Source organism: Anser brachyrhynchus (genome assembly GCF_964034855.1).
Source record: "Anser brachyrhynchus genome assembly, chromosome: 9".
Classification (NCBI taxonomy): domain Eukaryota; kingdom Metazoa; phylum Chordata; class Aves; order Anseriformes; family Anatidae; genus Anser; species Anser brachyrhynchus.
This window is the reverse complement of record NC_137703.1, coordinates 2,768,244-2,787,568: the sequence shown is the minus strand read 5'-3', so window position 1 is coordinate 2,787,568 and position 19,325 is coordinate 2,768,244. Positions and strand designations below refer to the sequence as shown.

Genomic DNA, 19,325 nt, shown 5'->3' with positions numbered 1-19,325 from the left:
AACCAAGCTTTACGAGCAAAATGATTTCAAGCTTCAGGCCAAATGGCCACCGTGGCATGGGCAGGGCTAGAAACACTTGGTGCCGTGAATGCCCGTCTCTCCTGGGGGAGCTTCAGGTGCGCATGGAGTGGGAGTGCTGGGGACAAGGATAATATTCTCACATGAAGGAATCAAATGTGCTAAGACTCACCTAGCTCCCTTTTAATGGGGGTTGAACGCAGCACTTGGAAAAGAAGAGAGAGCACATGAATATGGAGTTGCATGCAAATGCCAGCCGCACGGCGGGTGCGTCTTCGGGTGGATTTTTAGCACCTTGCAGCGAAGGAGCCATAAAATGTCTCCATGCTCTCTCTGACTGTAGATTGCCTTACGCTCATCTTGCACCTTGGGGTACAAGTTGTCCTGTGTCTCTATACCTAAATGCCAGAATATACTTGTATTTCTACCCAAAGCCTTCAATCTACTGTAGCTTTTAACATATAAACTATTTTAAAGCTATTTCAACAACAGTTTTTCAGTAACTCATCTATAGTATTACATCTTTAAGATTAGTTTTGCAGTCTTTCCTTTAAGATTTTGAGCAAACTATTAATCATAAGACTAAGAGACACTTAACCAATTGATGGTTTTATGGTTATAGCTGTTATTAATCAAGTATTGTTTTGCCACACTCTTTATAGCATGCCATTTTGTATTTTCACAAATACTTCACACCTAGCTTGTCACTTTCCCCGTGGTTTTTGATTTTAAAACAAACAAAAGGAAAATTCAAAAGCAAAATTAATAGCAATTTTTCAAGTACAAGTTCAGGTTTTACACGTTCAGGTTTTAAACGGGAAAGGTGCCTAAAGGTATTAGATGGAGATTGAACAACAAAAAGGCAGAAATTCAAACCAAATCCTAAACACACACACATGGCCCTTGCTAATAGTTCCCAGGGCAGCTTTGTCCTGCAGGGCACTGCAGCACAAACACAGCAGGACGTAAGGACATGGAGCACAAAGACTTGTTGGTCATCACGCCATCACATCATCTCAAGGCACAATGTCTCGGTGAGCAGTGCAGCACGGTGCCATAGCCCCGTCGCATGTTCAACCCCAGAGAAACGGCAAAGCCCTGAGAAAACAGGCCCCAGGACCAAGGGGCTGAGAAAGCAGCACCCAGTCTGGGCTCCAACCCAATGTTCTCAGCTCATAAACCTTCCCCGGCATGTTCTTAAAACCACCTTCTGCTTTTCCTCACCCACAACGTTACTTTTCCATAACCAGCATTAACAGCTCTACCTGGTATCCATCCCTTCTCTGACGGCCTCAGTGCATCCTTTGAGTGCCCGTAACCTTTACAGCTGTTGTGCCAACAGGCAAAATCTAAATGCATGCTGCCGTCACAGAGGGAGCATCTTTTCTGGGGACGTGAAAAACACCCTTGCATATTAAATAGGCTGTTGGTGGCTACTAAATTGTAGGGCAGGAAAATAAACTGTGGCTGAAAATGGGCTTTCCCTTCTCCCTGTCCCACCTGTAAAGATTCGCTCCTGCCAAGTCCTGTGCACTGCACCTCAAGGAGACCGCGCTGAGCGTGTCAGAAAGGTGTGGAGCTGCATTTACTGTGATCACTGATAAATGAATTAAGAGCCTTATAAAAGCGATGGAAATGGCCTATTTATTGGTGAGAGCATATTTACAAGCCTCAAATCGCAATTACATTTTCAGTTTTAAAAATGTCATTGTCTCCTCTAACCTTTTGTTGCTTTCTCATGCCCTTCAAATTAAAACAAATTCACGAGAAGCACCAGACAGAAAACTTTACCTGTCACGTTGTCAGTTTGCAGAGCAGAGGCTCTGGCAGCACGAGCTGCCAACAGAGAGGCCGTCGCTGCGAACCAAAGGGCGTTGAGCTCCCGATGCAGCGCTGACAGACGTGGTACATACGGCGCAGCGCGAGCTGCCAGCCCTGCAAGCCTGAGCTGGCTGCAGGGGCCATGGGGCTGCTCTGCCCATGCCTCATCCTTTGCGGTACCTGTGTTTGCCTGCCCTAAAAATCTATTCCTGCGTGGTAAGGGCCCCCCTGTGGCAGCGTAGCTGTGCTCACGGCTTTCCCAGCGATGCTAGTGCCAGCAATGAGCTCCTCTACTAAGTGCCCCTGCAAGCGTGCATGGTGCGAAGAGAGGCCGAGAGGTGGGTAATCACTCACTGCACGCACAGGAGCGCCAGTGCTACGTCCCACAGCCCCCAAGACACCGCAGGGAGGAAAGGCAGAGCAGAGGCACTTGCCCGTCACCCCATCACTCCCCCCCAGCCCCCCGGGGGACCTGCTCAGAGCAAGGGCTCAAACCTCATCCCCAGAGTAGGGCTCCTCGCAGGGTCTGGCGGAGCATCTGAGTGCTTGCGGACTGGTGCTGCAGTCCCGTGCTGTCCTCCTGCTTTGTCCCCACACCAGCTCATTGGATTTTTATCCACAATGTTTTCCATAAAGCCATAACTCAGGAAGCACAATAAGACACGCTTCCCCAGATCACTGGGAAGCCCCCAGAGCAGCTGTGTGCCTATGAGGTGCAATCGAGACCAGTCTGATTATGATATTTTCAATAAATCGCTAGATTTCTTTTAATATGTTTCTAGACGAGTTACAGTTTGTTCTTATTTAATTCAGTTCCTAAAAAAACCTTTAAGTATTGCACAGTTCAAAATCAGCAGCAGTTGAGAAGCCCCATGACTGGGAGAGCTTTGTTCACATGGGCAGAAATTAGGGACTGCCGCTGCAAGCTAACAGCTGGCTTAGCTTCTCCGTAACCCAGTCCAGCTCGGCATCGTATCCTGGAACAAGTGCCTGTAGATGAGCTAGACAAGCACTTACACACATTAGCGAACTCAGGTTAACGAGCAATCAACTCGCTTAAATGCAAACAGGGACCCAAACTCTCCAGCCCAGATAAGCCCAAAGCGGGGCCCTGACCCCCTGCCGTCCTGCCCTGCGCCCTCTCCTTTACGCTTGCAAATCATGAGTACAAAATATCATCAAATGAAACAAATGCAAAGCAACACACAAGAGTCCTAAGGGGACAAATTATTCTCTCATTTACATTAAGGTAGCCCCAGAGTAACTCACTTGACTTCAGCCAAATTAAGCTGTACTTATCCGACAGTAAGCAAGAGCTCAAACGACTTTTTATCATTTCAAGTCAATCCCCCAAGCCCACGGCACTAGTATCACCACCACCTGATCCTTCACAGGTTGCTGTTAACTGCATGCGGCATCTTTGAAGGGTTTTCCTTCCACGCAGCATCTTTGAAGGGTTTCCTTCCCAGGAAGCACAACGTTAAAAGCCTAAAACCACGCTATCAGCAGCGCTGCACAGCCCTGCTGCTCTGGGGTCCGTGCTGTGCAGGATCCAGCTGCTCCAAAAACACTGCAAACGCTCCTTTCCTCCTCCCAGTGCAAACTATGAGAGTTAGGCCATATATGTTTTCCTGCTGTGTTACAAAAAAAGTGGTTTAGCTTCCAGATCAGCACTTTTAATATAGCTCAAATTAGTTTAGTTATAGCTCAAAAAAAAAAAACCAAACACTTTGTTGTTTCAGGCTGTTAACCACAATGTCTTATAAAATGAAACATGTTTACTGTCGCTTTGGAAAAGTCGTTCTTCCTTTATGAATCTGGCAAGGAAGGATTCAAAAGATACCAGTGTGGGATTGTTATCATGCGCAAGCCAGCGCTGTCAGGCTTCATTACTTCCGAGACAAAAATTACAGAACGGTGCTTTAAAGGCTCAGGCAGGAAGGCGCAGCGGCAGGGGGATGACACCAGCCGCCGGCACCTTGCACTGCAGCACGGGGGCTGCAGCCCCTGCCCGCGGCGCTGATTTATTGCAGCAGCCCCCAGGAACGCTGCCCGTGGTGCCACCGCGCACAGCTCTGCTCGGGGAGGGCTGGTTCTGGGGAAAAAATAAGGTTTTTGGTCCTTCTAATAAATACATATATGCATTATTTTTTTAAAAAATGTTCTAAGGAAGGGAGGGAAAACCCCACTTTCAAAGGATTTATTGGGATGCTGAAGATAAGAAAATTGTTGATTTTTAGAAAAAATACCGGCCAAAACTCATCCTCGTTGCAGCTTTGTGCCTGCCTTAATTTTAGAGGTTTGTGCAGGGCTTTTCACCCCTCTTCTACAGACAGGGGTTACTGCCCTTTGACAAGGATAATCTCAGGATATCGCCTTCCTGCTGCAGCCCTGACCTCCCCACACAACAAACTAAAATCCAGAGAAATGAACATCGCTGCACATCCCTGCATGACCCTCATCACCCCGAGTTTCCCAGGTTGCTCTGTTTGCTCGGTGCCCTCGCAAGTATGGTTCATGCCAGAGCCTGGTGCCGCCGCTCTCGATCCTGCTCCCAGCCTCCCCATCCTTCGTCCTCTCCCTCCCCTTTCTCCTCCTCCCAGTAATTCCTCAGGTCTTTGTCCATCAGAAAAGAAAACTGCCTGCAGAGTGTCTCCGCGCTCTCCAAGATGATAACGTCCCTGCCAAGGAGCTAAAGGATGGATTTGGGTCCCGATTTGGGCAGCTGGGTAACAGACACCTGTTCATAGCCTGACTTAGCGATGTGTTTTCTAGTTTCCTCCAAACAGCTTATTTTCCAAAAATAAGCAGCCAGGGTAAAAGTTTACCCGCAGGCAGAACACTCGCATGAGACTCAGTCACTTAAGCTCAACTTAAGCCTTACTTTGATGGTATAACAGGAATTTACATGGTACACACGACTCTCTCAAGTTCCCTACACAGGGATGATTTCACCCTCTTTGCACTTCAAAGCCTCAGCTTTCCCATCCAGCTTTTCAGAGTGTGCATCCCATTGTGCTCTTAACACCTTTCATCCCTTTCAAATCGCACCGTGGTATCTCGCAGAGCTATAAAAGCACCAGCCTGCGACCAGCGGGGATCCACCAGCCGACTGGAAGCTCGGGGTAGCTCCAAGCTAACATCAAGCAAGCGTCCTGCATGGCTCGCTGCAGCATCGCGTGGGGCCGTGCAAACAGCTTCCAGCAGCACGTTCCCACTACAGAGCTGCACCTCCGGAATCTTCATTGTTTTGAAGAAGGAAGGAAAGAAAGGAAAAAAAGAGAGGAAAACTTTTTAAGATTGACTTCTTGCTCTCACTGCTGGCAAAAGAAGCGTTTGCACGTACCGCTCAATTCATGCAAACAAAAGCTTTTACCACATCCTCCGTCTTCCCACATTGAAAGGCAGGATAATTGGAAAAGGCCTTTTGGCACTGGCACCTAGACCAGAAGTGCTATTTCCAGGAGACAGGCTTACAGCTTGCTGTGAAGAGAAGACTACGGTCCCCACATAACCCCAAAGAGAAGACCAGGCACCTCCCAAAGAGCAGAAGCGCACAGAATACTCAAACAAACGTGTCTGAGCTCCTATAATGAGTGTATTTAAATCTACACCAGACCAACCATCAAGGAGTTTGTAATTTGTCTTTCATGTCTCTTAATTAAAATTTGTCAGAAACTTAGGGATGCTTTTCAGAAGTGCCCAGCACTCCCTATCTCCTGTTGTGACTCATAACGTCCAGGTTTGCAAAAGGGGTCTGAACATCATGCTTTTTTTAAAGTAAGGCTTAATTTTGAGCGTAGATCCATAAAGTACACATGGGTCTCACATCCCCATCAGATTTCACAACACTCATCTTAGACCATGAATGTCATGAGCAAATTTTGGTACTCAGAAAAGCAAACGTATGGAGCAAGGGGCTGCGAAAAGCATCAGTGGAAAATCCTGCACACAGATCCCATCCCTGCCTAGGAGTGAGGAGTCTTATTTCTGCCCCGAACCCCATGCTTAGGTCACAGGGATGCTTTTGAACCTTTCTTTGAAGTTGTCCTATCAATCTCAAATCTTCTTTGAATGAGAATTACCTTACCGGTTGAGACAGGCTTTTTGTCCCTGCCTCCCAAAGTTTTCATTGTTTAATAATAAGGAAACAGCATTTTAAGATAAGAGACCAGTGACTCACAGAGTGGGATCTAAATGTTCCCACAGCCACCCAACAAGGTCATTCTCAAAACTTCAGCCTCAGAAAAGAATATTTCCTTCTTTCAAACAAAGTAGAAGTGCTCCTACAGGAGGTAATGCCAGCATCCGTCCTTCATGCCTCCAGCATAGCCCGATCCTCAAGTAGGTTAATTAGGGAAAAGAGCCAAACCCATATCTCCTGCTTCTGTATATATTAAGGCACTAAACTATTTCAGAGGGTTGCATGGACCTCACTGAGGAGCTTGCTTCAGGAGTCCGTGAGTTGCTCCCTGCATTAACAGGAGTTAACTAGAGAAGGGAAAATGGTTCCCATCAACACCAATTTGACCCAGTCCCTAGCAGTTTGGTGGAAAGTCTCAGATGCATCATTTTAGGTTGTCTTTGACGTCTCCACTCTGCTGGCAGCTGAACTGGGCTGAACCAAGCTCTTCAAAGTCATTTCAAGCAGCCCACATCTTTTGGGCACTAATGACCTCAGCTAGCAAGTTCCCATTTCAAACAGAATTGGACTCAAAAAATAGCTTCAAAGTAAACTGATAAAATGATGCTTTGTTCTACGTTTTTCAGATGCCATTAGGCACAGTACCACGAACACTGAGGGTGGCTTGATACCAATCTTTGCGTGGCCTCAGGTACTTAAAATTTCTCTTTCCCATTAATACAAAGATTGCACTGCTGAGGGGTCATTCTGCTTAACATTTCTTAATTGAAGGCTTTCTTGCTATTTGCCATTTTTCAATGACTGCATCCACCAAATGCAGCTTTGTAATCCTAGCTCATTTAGTAATCCAGCCGTTAGCAGCCTGCTCCTGGTCTTGACTGTCCCAAAATCTGCTCTGGGCTCAGGCTGGCAGTGTTAATGCAGGGGAAGCAACTTGTGGTTACAGCACTCAAACCATCAGGCTGTAGAAATAAACAGCTGAAGCTACCCAGGTGCTTTAGGCAGAAACAAGTGTAAGGTAGGAAGAGCAGGGGAAAGGAAAAGGAAGGACTATATGGAAAGAATTGGGCACTATTATTTAAGAGAGGAAAAGGAACAATAATAAATGGGAGGAGGTAAAAAAAAAAAAAAAGAAGTAAAAAGTAAAAGCATGAACCATGAACAAAAGAAAAAAAGCAATTAACCAAGAATGTGAAGCCTGAACATTAGGTGTTCCCAGCTGTCCCCAACTTGAGTCAGGCATTCCTGATTCCTGAGAACAAATCCCCGTTTCTTTCTGAAACAAACAAAACCACCAACAACAGATCTGGATCTTTTTACTGATCTCCCATGAGAAAATCACTGGCTACCTCTTCACAATCATCCCTCTTGGCTTCCAAGACGATGGTCATGGACCATTTCACATCATCCAGCTCTAGCTAGGACAACTGGCTCTAATCATCCACCCCAAACATCAAAGTGCCTAAGAACAGCCTTCTGCTGGCCCTTTGCATGAAATGCATTTCCTACATTAGACAGAAGAGAAACAGCATTATAGCTGTCTCTTACAGAGTTTTGGCCTGCACTTTTGCTTGTAATCCTTTATTTTGCGCGCACACATGCAAACCAAAGTAGCGGTCAAGCCACCAGCATAGATAACTATATCTTCCTGGGGTCTTGTTCAGTCAGCAAAGCAATGAATGGCTTCCCCCTACACCCAAATGCGGGCGACATACAGGTACTTTGTCCTCTTTAAGCAATATTTTAATAGCTTTCTCACATGTGCATCCCGCTGATGAAATTTGCGGTCATTAACCTGGATGGCACTACACAGCACTGATATGTTTTTCAATGTAACTTAAAGGTTAAGACTCACAAAACATCTCTTCTGGAGCAGTAAGGAGTTACCCGCTGTGTTGGAAGCTCTTTTTCAGTATTACAGACCAAGTGACAGGGTTGGTTTGTTTTTCTCTCCTGCTAGAATGGTTAGAGGCAACCAAAACCAAAAGAAGTAGCTTGTGGCATGAATCAAACTTAATTGCTTTCTACATTTTATAGAAGGAAGGAAAAAAAGCCTTGACCCTACCAAAGAAACTGGCAGGAAAATATAATGTCTCCTTAGAGCAATTTGACCTTCAAGCACTCCCTTCCTAGCAACTTTCTCTAATCCCAGACAGATACACTTATCAATCATAGTGGGTGAAAGAAAATGAATCTGTCAAAACAGTGACATTGCTAAAACTATAGCCAGCAGTGTCATTTGTTAATTTGCCCAGCGCCTCTCATTTTCAGTTTTTGAGGATTTATCAAAAGTATGTTTGATCCAAGAGACAAAGCATTTAACTCTTGCCCAAAACCCTGTTTTTCTAATACGGACTCCTGCTAAAATTTATTCCGGCTCAGGAACCTGGGGCTCCTCTGCAAGAGGCTTCCCAGGGGCTGACCACACGTCCTGAGAACATCAGGGACCTGGAGTTACCTGTCCACAAAGCAAGTCCAATATGTCATTCTGAGCAGGCTGGGTCTCTTCAGCTATCAGAACAGGAGAAAGTCATCAAATAGGCTTAAGTAAAAACTTTTTAAATATTGTTTTTAATTGTTCCCCCTCAGCTGTGCTATTTAGCTCCATTTAAGTAACGTTTTCACTGAATTTAAAGCGAGTCAGGAGTGAAAAACAGATTCTGCTATCAACAAAATGCTTCCCTACTATTGGTTGCTCGTGGTGTTTTCCCAGTCTGAGCGGCGTACGACTCTGAACCAGTGAGATATCCGAGCAATAGCAGGCAGAAACCATCTGTTCCAGTCAGGACAGCCTCCGCTCCAGTCTGCTTTTAGGTGGGTGCACCCCTTCCACCGGGTAAATCGTGGTGTATCGCACACAGACATCTGAGGCTGCCTTCTGATATTCAGCTGGAATGAAACGTTTCTCTTGATGGTAACTAGAAGCACAATACTTACAGAAATTAGTCTCTAGACTTCCACTCCTTGCAGAGGAATTAATACATTATTCAGATGGTGAAGCTTAGTCTTGGCTACATCAGTCAGAACCGCAGTGCAAGAGAAACTGGGAGGCAGAAGAAAACATTTAAGGTTTTATTGCTCCATTTAGAATGAAAAAAATGCAAAATCTAAATAAAATATGAATCTACCAGAAAAATAAAAATAAAGAACAACCCCCTCCTGCCACTGGCAGTTTTTGAAACAAATCTTTGAACTGCTCAATTTGTATTCACCTAGATCGGTTAGCTACTGGTAAGGTGCTGATGTCTTCACTCTTTAGGAAGTTATGAAATGTTAGTAGAAAAACAAAAAGCCTCTCTAATATAAGCCTCTCCCCTTTTTCTAAAATGAGTCTATTTTCATTGCAAAATCCTTCAAGCAAAGAGAGACTTTCTTCTTCCTTTCTTTCCTAGCTAGCATGGGATTCATTTACTTGCAAGGCAGAGCTAATTCCTGAGGAAAAAAAAAGACTAAACTTTCCACACAAAAATGCTCATGCTTAAAAAATAAATAAATAAACTTTGCACTCATATTTCATATGCCCTGGTTTTAAAATTAAATACACGTTAATGGACAGTTATCTGAATATGAATGTATCTCAAGTAAAACAGCCAAAATGTTCCTTGCAATGTGCCAGCATGTTATGCAAGCTTGCATGAGCTGGGGGCACCCATCCAGTCATCCGCATCCCCACTTGCAAACAAACCTGAGGGGCGGGAGGGGACAGGGGACTGCACAGAGGAGGAGGAGGATGCACAGGGACCAGGGTTGAGTCCTGCTGCTGGTACAAGTAGTCGGCAGCACAGGAACTCCACGCTGCTCTCATCTGCTCAATACTTGCTCTGCAGGTGTGTGGATATATAAACCCTCCCAGGCTACCAGTCCAGTATATTTGACAAGCATTGTCAAAAAAATAAAATAAAAATAAAAAGTTGGCAGCACTTACAGCTGTCCAGAAGGAAACCAGTAGGAAAACACTGGTGTTGACAACGTGGTTTATTGCAGAGCACTGTGCATTCAGCACAGACGGTTAATTTGATACAGCTGGCGTGACCCTCCACTCAAGACCACCTTATGTTTTTTTTTAAACAAGATGTGCAGTTCACTTTGAAGAAAAGTATGCTTAAGCAGCTGGGTCGAGATGGCCATAACTTGTGTTTCATCTTCCGAATTTCATTTCTTTAATGCTCAGCACAACACTAACAAAGTGGATCAGGGATCCTTGCTCAGTGTTATGCTACACATTCAATGTCACTGCAGGCTCTCAGCCTTGCGTAAGAGCTAAATTTATGGTACATAAAATTAGGAAGTAAAGAAATGGGGTCAGCCACGTCTGATCTGCTTTTAAACAATTGCACTCTGGAGTGATTCAAATCCTCTCAGATTCATGGCATTTGGAATAATTGTACCATCATTTACAACCCTGCTCAGGGGCCAAACGAATAGCAGACATTTTAAATCACATTGTGGTGACAGCACTGTTGGAGGGCTGAGCCACATGAGCGGCTTTCATCATGGCTTTATGGGACGTCCATAGGTGCGGTGATGTCTGAGCATCCCTGCCTGCCAGGAAGGGGAAGGTCCGGCACCGCCGTGACGCAGGGGGACGGCGGGTCGATGGGCATGAGCTTGGCATGGACAGCAGGTAGGGAGGGTGGTGGGACAGAAGCAGCAGCAGCATCACCTCACCCTTCTTGCAGGTCGCACTTACAATCAAAAGGTCACACTTACGGATCAAAATCCATTAAATTTGTGTCCACCTTGGCAAACTCACAGTACGTTCACTCCATCTCCAATGGGAAATAAACATCTGTCTTGCTTCATTAAGTCAATAACTAATACCAAGCTCTAAACATCCACCTGACCAGGAAGACAAACACTATAGAACAGTGAAGTCTTTTTGAATCAGAGCAGGAATTGAAGCAAGGGTCTCCCACACCCTGAGTACTATAACATCAGGGCACTGGGCTCTTCTGGGGGCTACGTCTTCTCTCCTTCCTCCAAGAAAACACATTCTGATTTTGAGAACCATTTCTGAGAGAAACTCTTGATATTAAAGGGAGAAACTCTTGATATTAAAATATGGCATGAGTGGAATTAAATCATTCTGACTTTGTACAGAGGTCCTCTCATTGCATCCAGGAAGGATTAGTTCACATTATTTTCACGTTCAAAATGGTTCAGCTTCTTTAAATAAGAGAAAAGTATTTGGATTAAAACAGAGAAATAGATAATCACATAAGTTATGCTGCAAGACAGAGCCAACTAATAAAGGCAAGTTTCACTGTATTTTCTTAAGGTCCAAAGTAACAACAATAACAAAAAAAAAATCCCTTTTCTATGATGTTTCCTGTAGTTAACGCGAGAATATTGCAGTCGTTAAAAGCTTGTAAAAAGAATATCGTGTAATACCCACAAAACTCCATTAAACTATGCTTCTTTCCCTAAATGCACGTCCAAATCATTGGGTTCAAAGCTTTGCGAGCCAAACAGCCAACAGCGTTGTGAGCTGCTACTCAAAGTACCTGCAGACATACAAGGTATGGTCACTGGTCTCCTTTCTACTTGACCATATTTTCCTGGATTCACTTACTCTAAGTGGTTTTGTGCACAGACTCCTTAATGCATTCCAGAAGAGTTTCTTCTTTTACATAAAACATGAAGTTGCCAAGCATGGAGGCCTGCACAGTTCACTGCAGCCAGCAGAAGCCATTGATTCTTGCATTTATTTCCTCTATATTTCAAATCTATTCCTCATGCTGCTTGTCACATAGGGTTGACATATGTCACAGGATGCCATTATACACTGTGACAATGCATAGACATCAAATGTCATCTGAAAGAGAATATTATATTTAAAATACTCCTGTGCACACTGGTTTGTTTTATTTGCTGTGGCCTCATAATTGCCAAAAGTCAACAGTCATTGAAACAATTCATCAGAGAATATAAAATTGCTGCTCTATTAAAGATAAGAAAAACTGTGCTAAGTTGAACATAACACCACCAGAATGATAAATCTGCACAGCTTGTTTTACACTTCGGTCTTTTTAATGCATAATTTATTTGTATTTATCTCCATTTATAAAAATGTAATTTTCTGTTGGGAAAAAATAGCAGAACTACCTCAATGACGGAGTACGTTTTTGTGTCACGTAGTGGTTAGACCACAGGATGGGAGCCAAGATAAAGCCCAGCTTTTGCCTCGATGCTGCCATTGCAGGCTGTGCCACAGCAGGTTTAGCCACCCTATGTCTCAGAGAACCCCATAATAAAATGGCTTTAATGCTACTTACTTCTAGCACTGTTCTACGTCCTGGCTCACTCTCATGAGCTCAGATGTCCTCGAGTTGCAAGAAGCTACTCCCGGCCATGGACCATGCAGGACCATGCACCTGCAAGCACTGAGCTCACTGCATATTCATTTGGGGCTGTACAGCGACATAAATAAGAGGTGCTGCACCACCAGCAATTGAAATTCTTCACACAGAATTGGACTCAAGGATGCGTGACATGTTACGGAAAGAGAACGTGAAGCCTGAGAGAACCAACAGAGTACAGACACCAACAACAGCAAGCACAGGTACACCAGTACAGCATGGGCTGTAGAGGGAAATTTCTTCCAGCTCTATCAGGCAATTATAAACGAATCCTGCTCTTTTGTGAAGAGAGAACTCAGGCTTTATATACGTGCAGGAATGATGTGGGATTAAATACAACAAAGTGATATCCTGTAGTATCCAATGCCACTAAGTACGAGCAAAATGTGCCAAATGAAAGCGAAAGGCGAAAAAAGGCCAGCCTCTACTGAGACAAATTGCACAGCACGAAGTCCACAAATTTCAAACATGTCAGGATGTTTTCCAGAAAAATACAAAGAAATTCAGTCAGAATTTCTTGCTCAGCGGATCCTGCATCCAGCAATCCTTCACCGTGTCCACAGAGACAGTCAGCTCTCAAACGGGCCGCCCATTTAGGGGGCCTTTTTGGCTTTTGCTCTATGTTTTGGGTTTTTTGCTCTATATGTTATAAAAATGCATTTGCTTAACTGTTTTTAAGAGTGGTACTAAATATTAACATGTCAGCTCAGAAACACGCCTTTAGAATAACATTACTGATGCCATTTGGAATAACTATACTATCATGGATAAAGGTCTTCTCTGCAACATCCTCACACGTAACATTTCAGAAGTGGGAAGTCCGTACTGTAAAGTGCCTCTGTTCTCTGTAACAACATCTTTAGCCAAAAAAAATAAAAATAAGAAGTGCTTAACCTTGGAAGCATCTTCACAGGCTTAGTTAACGTAATCTGACTTACATACAGGTAGAAATACTTCCTAAACCCGTAGTAATAGCAAGTATTTCAGGCAGTGTTACACTCCATCAGCTTCTGTTGTAGGAAGTAAGAATATGACACCTGAGTTACACTGAAACATGCTCCAGGGTTAAGGCTGCCTTCAGGCATCTTTAACTTGCATGACCGGCACTTACACAGCCAATAAGCCAAACTGACACTGACCTTGGCAAGATTACAGGGGCAGTCTTTACATAATGATCCGCTGGTCTTGTTCATCATTGACTCGTGGCTTAGTCATCTGGGGAGAAAGACAAAGCTCTACATGTTTTGCTTTACTACCAGGCACATGTGCTCTGTGCCAGTGATGCCTGTTCCCAGTGCTATCCAAGTGGCCAGGTGAGGACGGCACCCCCAAAAGGACCATTAATCAAAATTACCCCTTTAAAGGTCATGGGTTGCTTTGTCGCACAGGTAGACTGATAGCTCTGTCATACTCAGCTGAAGAGCTTGATGAAATTCCTGCCGACCTCACTAGAGTTTCAAAAATAAGCAATGACTGAAAACGCATCATGAAGGCCTTGGTGCTTCCAGCTCTGCTCTTCTGAGCCTAGCATTTTTCAATGTTTTTAAACACTTATCATCCTAAATGATTGCTGTAGACTTTGACCAAAGTTTCCCCTTTCCCTTTTCAGGTACAATGAAGATAATGATTCTTTGTACACAAACTATCTTAAATTCAAACTTTTTTTTCTTGATGGTGAAAAACCATCAAACCACAAAACCATTTTCCCTCCATGCCAAGGACATAAGACTAGAATTTGCTATGGTGCAGGTACTCTGAAATGAGTTGGCTGGTCAGCAGTTTGCAGGTATTTTTCCAGAAGTTTCATACACTTTTTCTAGTTAATGTTTTATTTAAACATCACTTAATAAAACCACAAGTTTTTACCACCAGCTTCCATTAAAATGTTCCACTAATATCTAAAATGTCACACTAGATTAGTAAATTGTCTTAAATTCCTTAACGTCAATCATAAAGCTACCATATAGCTCAGAGCAATTATATAGGCTGAGCTTAATGAAATATATCTCACATGTAATGAGGAAAGCTGTTCCATATGTGCACAAATGTATGCTGTTTACAGTGCAAATGCCAGATTAGCAAGTACTCCCACAAGTCACTACCCCCACGCTGGCAGTACCAGAAGAGGATTTCAGTGGGTCGCACCTTTCTGAAATACAGAAATGGCTCCAGAGAAATTCTCTTTAGCTGTACAAAAATCCAAGTCTGTAGAGACATCACTTCACAAAAATGTAATTGATTTAGCGCAAAATAAGGTTATGTTCCTACTGGATTTCTTGATCATATATACCTACGGCAGTGTTCTGTAGCCTCCCTCATTTCTATACATAGGTCCCACGAGTCTGTAACATGCTGCTTGAGAAGCTGTCTTTCTCCCCAAATGACTCAGCCACATCAGCAGCAAGATCCCAGACTTTTTCTCCTCAAAAAGAAAACTCTGAACTCTTCAGGGCAGAGGCTCCCTGTGACAGGCATCTCTGCTGGGTGCAAGATGTTCTCCTGGCTTCCCATGACACTGCTGTGGCTGCTCAAGTAGACTTCTGCCACAAGACCCCAACGGCAAGCACAGCAATTCCTATGGTAAGCACCATGTAATTACTAAAACCCCATTTCCCGTGATTCAAACCAGATATACTCAGCTGGCTGAAATATGCACTTTCTTACTCAGATTTAGAAAAGCAGTCTTCCCCCAAGATGCTGATTTATTTATTTTCTGTGGCATGCCAACAATATTCACCCAAATATTTACTATCTGTGGTTCTAAAAAAGTTTATGGAAATTTAACCATACAACTGTATACAATATTTAGCAGCTTTATGCCTTTGTTACTGTAGCTGTAATGACACTCTTAATTTTGGTAAGGATATTCATAAAACAAGTAGCCCTTTATTATTTTATTACCTCTCAGGTAGGGGCAAGAATGACATAAAAGGGTGAAAGATACATCTCAAAAATATCGTACACTTCCCAGAGACTATCAGCTCTTTTCCTCTTACTGCATGAGGAGTTTCTACTCAACCTTGTTTGAAAAAAAAAAAAAAACCACTACACTGTCATTCTCAAATGCATTAATACTCTGATTGAATTATTCTAACAGTAGTTACTAAGGTCTCTGCGCTGCCACTCTAAGTCAACGGGAATCCTTTTATGAGATTCAATATACACTAAATGTGGCTTTTGCCCCTAAATGATCTAAGTGATTATTAACCATCAGAATATTATAACTGTCAGAGACAAAGAAGGACTGCGGAAGACACTGTATGAATGAAAGCAACATATTCCTTGGTTTTTGAGTCCATTGTCTGCCTCTGAATGTCACAAATCCACATGATGTCCCTGACTCTCGGTCTTCGCATCTGAATAGCTAAAAAAAAAAATTGTGTAAACTCATCTGGCTCAGACAGCTGACAGCTCCGTATTGAGTATTCATCAGAGGAAAGTCGTGTGTGCTGTTTATTCCAGCATGTGTTTGGAATATATTGTGCTCCTGATAAACCAGTGACAGGACTACGTGGGTAACAAGTGCAAAGAAGCCGAAACTTCCTTCTTTTAGTCAAACAATTTTCCTTTCCTTTGTCTTCAAACACAGATACAGTTAACACATGACTGCAACCTTGAGAAGGACAGCAATGTCCCAGCACAATTACAGTTATCAACAGAGGCCAAGAGTCCTTCTTCAATGTAACGCAAATTCAGATCTAAGATTAAAATGAAAAATAAAAACGCATTACATAATCATTCCTTTCCTGATACCCCACTCAAACATTCCTTCTTATGGGCTTTTCTGCATTTCTCTGGTACTCCCAGAATAGATTCCAGGTGATAAAAAATAGTAAAGGTCAACAAAATGTGGAAAAAAAAGTTTTATCTTCCAGGGCTGGTTACTGAATATATTCATTTAGAAAGAAAAACTTTGTCTATTTTAGGTAAAACAGGGAAAAGTTATTTTTCTTTCTTTCATTTTCTATCTCTGCCTCTGAAGTCTTAGAGTTCATTAGTTCATTTATGAAAACATAAATGAATCCACAGAACCCCCTACATTCGTCTGTGTATGTTATTGAGCTGTGAATAGGGTTCTGGTTTCTGAATCCGAGCACGCCCTGCACTCCAAGGACACGTCTCTATTTCTCCTCTTACTTCTCACCCTTAGAAACAGGGCAGTGGTTGGTCCACTAATGTATTGAGACTATTGTCTCTTAAGCTGATTCATCCTCTTTCTTCCTGCTTCTCTATCACTTTTCTCCTGTATTACACCCACACTTCCAGCTCTTTAGGAAAAAAAAAAAAAAAAAACTTTGTCTTGCTCTTGAGCATAACCAAGCCAAGAGGTTATAAAGTCCATTCCCTGAACTCCAAGGCACTGGAATAATCTGATTGTAAATAGCATAATCACATTATAATCTACATTATCAACCTCTTGGAGCAGAAAGTCTTACTGTTTCTCACATATTACCTAGCCCAAGTGCCTTGAGTGATGTCTGCTGGAGCCATCAGGCATCACTGTTACACTAATTCAAAACAACACTACTTCCTCTTTGAAAGATGTTAAAAGTTCAAGAATATGAGAAGAGAGAAATTTCTGCTTCGTGCTTTGCAGGATAAAATATGTGGGCCCCTTGTTTACTCTGCCTGAAGCAGACTTGTATGACACAAGAAGTGTTAACACTGGACTCCAGCGCACTGGGCACTGCATCAGAGTTGAGGCTGGCAGCAACAAGGACGAATATGACCCTTTGGATTTTCTAAACAAATGGAAAGTGATGTTAGCCTGGAATCTTAAACATTCCACATTATCAAGAACCCAGCAATACAATGTAAGTTGAACTCTGCAAAGTGATATTACCAGCTCTCGGCATTTCTTCTCCTTGTGGATGGATGCATTGTTAACACAGCTTAATGACAGATTTGGCACATGCAGTAAGACTGCCTCTACTTTATTGTTTTTCTTCCTTTGTATTTCTGCAGAGACAACAGTGAGCTGGCATAATCACCTGGCCACTACTTTTCAGTTTATCTGACAATTAAAATTAGTCTCCTGAAGAGAAGCCATGAAGGAAATACTAGGAAAAAAGTCAATCATGACCAAGAAAATTACCAAAACTGCAACTCATTCTGACCCAATATTATCCTCCCATGTCTATCCAGTAATGATGTTTCACACTCTGCCTATGACTTCAGTTAATGAAGGAACAATTCTCATCTATTCTTCCTTACTAAGAATTACTGCTGTGGTAAGGCTGAGGAGTATTTGCACACAAGGGGCTTGATGTTTACTCACCCAGTTTGACACAATCAGATTTCTGGGATTGTCTTGTAAGACAATTACGCTTTCCGACTGCTTGCAAAGGTAATCTCAAAGAAGACACGAGGCTAAGACACAAGCAGCAAACCCACCTCACATCACCTCCAGCAGTAAATCGATCACCGCTCCAGCAGACCTTCAACTGTTCCCAAGAGGAAGATGGGTTGCTTGTGCCTTCAGCTCTCCTGGGAGAGACAGTTACCCCAAAGATATTCTGCTGACTGTGAAACAGCTGAGAGAGCTTCCAGCTTAGGAGCAGAAAAGGCATTGGTTTGACAGGAAGAGTTTGCTGAGTTTGGGGAAAATGAAGATAAACTGCAGCAGCAGCACAGGGACAGTAGATGAGATGCAGCAGGAACAATGCGGATGGCGGGCTATTCAAAGGAATCAGGACCCAGTACTCAAAATACACACACAAATACTTAGTTCCTACCATACAGAAAGGCAACTGAAGGACCACTGGGGCTGTGATTTTAGCCATAGATCTGAATCAATTAATCTGAGAGTTTAGGGAGGGAAGCTGGATGCATGTCATCATTGCTGCAAAATAAACACAACAGGGATGGCCCCTGGAATCTGTTGCATTGCGGCACTGTGGCAGGCTTCAAGATTTTTCGACTCCTGATGAGCCAGAAAGAAGCTTCAAGTATTTGGAACCATTTTCCCATTCCAGTTTGCTTTCTTCTTTCCCTATCCACAGACCCTGAGTGCATCATCCACAGTTAGCACTTGGTGAACAATGTAAGTGGCCTTCACAGTGGTATCTGTACACCTGCTGGCTGCATCCCCAGATCCAGAGCAAAAACCTGCACCCAAATTCAGAAAGGGTTGTCCCTACCTGCAGGCTGTTTAGTACCCGTGCTGTGCAATTTCCTTCTTTTGCCATATAATGCTTCACAGAGAGAGGACAAAAAGCAAACAGCGGTAGCTGCCCACAAACTCCAGCCTACCACTGCCTGTTTCCAGAGCTCGCTCTGCTGTTTGCACAAAGCAACATCTGCCTACAAATCACCATTTCTACTGCCTGGAAAGACCCCATTCTCCACAAAGAGGGAACTGGAGCAGCCCCCACGTACACCTCTGCCTACACACCCAGATGAGGACTCCAGCTTTAACAGGGGAAAACACGTTTAACTACAGATCGTGTCAGTGTCAAACTGAGACTATAGAAGAAATCACTTAAATGGTTATCAGGAAAGCTCAATGCACTTTTTATCATTCTTATACTCTGCAGAAATGCCAGCCGCTCCAAATGGATTATACACAGCATATGCAACGTATACATGGGGGAAGGGAGCATCATAAATTAAAATACATCTTCCACATCAGCACAAAAAGCGAGACTAGTTCTGTATTCGCTACCGACCTCTAAATTGCTGAGCAAGAATGCCATCTACAGGCCGATACGACAACTTTCCCCATCCAAACACACACCAGGAGTAGAAACAAACATAAATTGAGTACTCAGCATAGTATATGTTAATATGACTTTCATATGCTAATGCAAAGTTCATTAAAAATAAACAAATACAAAAGTAAAATACTTGGAACCCCTTTCAAACAAAATCAAAGACTACAGACCCTAAAATACTAAATCTTTCATAGAATAACCTAGAGAGGATCATTATCATTACAGCGCTGTGTTCTGCATACATATTTTATGAAGAAACTTTTTGCACAT

At 43.2% G+C, this 19,325-nt stretch overlaps 1 protein-coding gene across 1 annotated transcript in view; it reads right to left on the bottom strand.

The window, feature by feature from the left end:
- OTOL1 (otolin 1) overlaps positions 1–19,325 on the bottom strand; it is a 118,049-nt gene that overhangs the window by 19,499 nt on the left and 79,225 nt on the right. Inside the window, exons 9-10 of the mRNA XM_080604329.1 lie at positions 8,921–9,026; positions 191–416 (exon numbers count right to left, since the gene is read on the bottom strand). The gene's annotated coding sequence lies outside the window, so the exon portion shown is untranslated. The remainder of the gene's footprint in view (positions 1–190; positions 417–8,920; positions 9,027–19,325) is intronic.